Below are 4022 nucleotides of genomic sequence, written 5' to 3'. Positions count from 1 at the left end.
GAGGTGCGGGCGCGGCGGGCGTGGCTGGGCGCTTTAGCGCGGGGCCGGGCGCGGGTGGCAGACGCGGGCGTGTTCAGTGGTTCCGACTGTGCAGGCAGCTGCTGACTCGCCGCCGCTCTACCCAGGGCGCTCTGGCATAACTGCTGCAGAGGGGCTGCGGGCTCCGGCGCGCTGATTGGCTTCCCGGCAGCCGGCCCCTCTGACTGGCTCCAGGAGAGTTCCCCAGCCTCACGCCTCCTTCCCGCCGCTCATTGGCCTACAGCCGGGAGGGCTTTTCCTTTTCGGATTTTTTACAGCCTTCCTATCCTTCCTCCGGGTGGGTAGGCGCCTTGTCTGCTTTGCCACAGGCCATCTGGAAAGCCAGTCCAGCTCGCCTCTGGTCACCTCTTTTCTGCTGGCTAAGAAAAACCCCTGGAGCCGTTTTCCCATTACAGCTCTGGCCGGGTTTGCAAACCCTATTTACAAGCAGTGACAATCTGGGAATTCTCTGTATTTTAATCACCGGGACCCTTGGAGGTGGCGCGTGGCGGGGTGGGGGGTGTCACACTCTGTCTCATCTTTGAATGCTCTATCTCAGAAGTCTGTAAGCCTGTGAGTCAGTGGAGCCATGCCAAAGTCAGAGAAAGCACCTGATCCCACAATGTTAAAAGAACCTAGCTCCCTTAAGAGAGCCCAGATGACCCAAACCACGAAACAAAGAAAGAAAGGGGAGGGAGGGCACATAGTGGTAACAAAACAACTTGGAGATCATAGTTAGCAGAATGCATTAGAAAGTCATTTCACACAGTAATTCATTGATTCAGAACTACCTGTTTAAAGCAGAGTTAGAAGGCTGTTTGAAAGGTACAGACCGAAATAAATTCCCTGCTTACATTTCACAATTCAAAATCCACTTCTTCCAGATTTAATCACCTATCAGAGGAGGAATGCTTTTAATCATTGACTGTAGTGGTTACGAATCGGGCTGCTAACCTCAAGGACAGCAGTTCGAAACTACCAGCTGTTCCGCGGGAGAAAGATGAGGCTTTCTGCTCCCGTAAAGATTTGCAGCCTCGGAAACCCTGTGCAGGGTTACTATGAGTCGGAACCGACTCCACGGTACTTAACAACAACAGCAATATGCTTCTAGGAGTCCTGGTGTGGAGCTGTATAGGATAAGCACTCAACCATAAGGTCGGTTTGAACTGCAAGGTCGGTAGTTCAAACTCATAAGCTACTCCTTGGAAACCCTAGACAGGTTTCACTATGATTTGGAACTGACTCGACAGCACTTAACAACAACAACAATATAGGTTCTTAGTAGGAATCTTTAACTCATTCTTTTTATGCACCCCTGCCCCAAACCTGAGAGCAGTGCCTTTGCATATGGTAGGAACTCCATGTCTAGGCTTCCTAGACTGTCGGCAACTTTTCAGGTCTTTCTTCCACAGAGCTGTTGAATGATTCCTACTGCTAACCTCTCAGTTAACAGTAGATTGCTTAACCCTCAGTGTCACAAACTGCGTTCCCTTGGCTGCTAACTAAATGATTGGCAGTTTGAACCCATTTGAGGGGCAACCTGCTTCTGTAAAAGTGACAGCCTTGATAGTTGGGCCAAAGTGTGGTGAGACCTGGGTACTCCTAAGCCCATAGACAAGGACATAGCCATGGAGGGCTAGAGCTGAGAGTGAAGCATCCAGCTGATAGGAAGTGAGGGGAGACGCACAAGAACACCCGCACTTGCAGATAGTACCCATTTGACCTAGCCCCAATGGTTTGATTATCAGAACTCGACCAGAGAAAGATTAAAAAAACAATTTTTGATAAAGGAAATGAGGACAAACTGCTACAATTTGATGAACTTGACCTATACGTATGGGTTTAGTAGCTCAAAATACCTACTGAGAGGGAAGGAGTCTTCACATCAAGGTTCAATCCCATCCCCTCTGTATACAGGGTAGATAGGGACGGGTAACTTAGACATTGGCTACCTAAAATGAGGGGTGATAAAGGCACAAAGTGACTGACAAGTTGTCAAGAGGGAATTTAGTTTAAGAGTGTGAGGGGGAAGATAGAGTCCCCACTGAAGTGTTTTCATCTTGTCTAGACGGGTCTGGTGAAAAGAGATGGGAATAAGATTCTTATGATTCAATAGTGAGTAATTGTTATCATGAATAATTGCGACTGTCACAACTGTAAAAGTGGAAGTTTTGTAACAAAAACAGAGGAGTAGTTAATTTTACAGTCCAGAAACAGAAGACCCTAGGACCATCAAGGGAGAAGAGCATGAGCGGAATTCGTGACCCTATCCAGAGAAACAGTGACACCAGAGATGGAGGCAGAGATGAGGACATGGAGGGAGGGATCGGCCGAGGACTCTGGACTCATGGAAATAGAGGGACTGTGTGCTGGCAGCCAGGAGGCAGGCTGCAGAATGTACCCTTTGGTTGTTTAAATTATTAAATATTCCTGAGTGTTTCTGTTTAAATTCCCCCACCCCACCTCACCCCCAAAAAAGAGGGAATGGAAGCAAATATTGTTGTGTGATAATGCATGGAGGAGATTGTAATCACTGCAATGAAACGATGGAAACCCTATGGGGCACAGTTCTAGTTTATTGTATAGGGTCACTATGAGTCAGAGTTGACTCAGTATTAAGAGACTTTTTGGTACTGATGTAAATGTTGGGACTTACCTAAACCTACCCAGCAACTCTGAAGAACAAAGGCCTGGTGATCTGCTTCTGTAAGATTGATAGCCAAGAAAAGCCTATAGAGTCATTCTACTCTGTAACACATGAGGTCTCCATGAGCTGGGATCAATTCCAAGGCAATGGGTTTGGTGTATTTTGGTACTATAGGATACAAACAAATAGGGGGGATACAAAGATTAGTTAGCATGTGGTCCTTGGCTTCAAAATCTAAAGGGGAAGGCAACCAAACAGAAAATGTTAACGCTGAGTGTGATAAGTAATAAAGGCAAACAGAGTTCTATGGGGTGAGAGGGTGGATCAGAGAAAGTTTGAAGAGAAGATGACACCCTACCCTCAGAGTTGAAAGACCAGTAGGCACTGAGATAAGAAAAGAAGATGGTGGGGAAGGCTGCCCCAGCAAAGTAAACAACATGAACAAAGACACTAGGAGAGAGCCTGGCATGGCTCCCCTTTGGAAGGTAGGAGGTGCATGTAATGATACGAGGCTGGGGAGTTAGAAAAGCTAAGCAGGAGAGGTTAGCAAGGGCCAGATGATGCATTCTTGGAGCCATGCTCAGGAGCCTGGAGAACCTTAAGGAAATTTTAAGCAAAGGGTTGATATGATTATGTTTGCCTTATTTAAAGATCTCTCCAGTTGTGTTATGGAGAATGGCTTCAAGAGGGACAAGATTGGAAGCAAGGAGACTAGTTGAGAGGCTGTCCAGACAAGAAATGATAAAGACCTATAGCCGAGGAAGATTTGGAGGAGGGAGGTGGGGTGGGAGGGGTGTGAAGGAACAACCAGAGCTCTTTAGGAGATAGAATTAAAAGAGCAGAGTGACCTAGTGGGTGTGGGGGATGGGAGCGAAGGAGTCAAGGCTCAGTCATTCTTTTTTTCAAGGAACATTTGAGTGCCGACTATGTATCTGGCATTCTTCTCCTACTTCATAATTTTGCCTGGGGCTAGGCCTGAGCCTGCACTGAACATTTGACAAATGACATATCCACTTTAAAAGAAACACCAATTAAGAGTCATAATTTGGCTGGTGAGTTTGATATGTTCCACCTGTGGAGCCCTGTGACCAAAGGGCAGATTGGAAGGCAAGCATTGATTGAATTTCATGACCTCGCAGAGGAAGACATGACCTCCCCTAAATTCATGATCTTCCAGAGCATGCAACTAACTACAAAGGCAACAGTTGTTTTCAACTACTGGATACTGAGTATCTTGAAAAAAGGGACTGCAAGTTACTTTTAATATATCTTATTATATCTAGTACACTTTGTATCAACTAGAGCAGTGTATATCTCTGGTGGTATGTGAACCAATGAATGAGGTTTCTATTGGGGT

Source organism: Chrysochloris asiatica, unplaced genomic scaffold, assembly GCF_000296735.1.
Source record: "Chrysochloris asiatica unplaced genomic scaffold, ChrAsi1.0 scaffold00051, whole genome shotgun sequence".
NCBI lineage: Eukaryota > Metazoa > Chordata > Mammalia > Afrosoricida > Chrysochloridae > Chrysochloris > Chrysochloris asiatica.
This window is presented reverse-complemented; position numbering follows the sequence as displayed.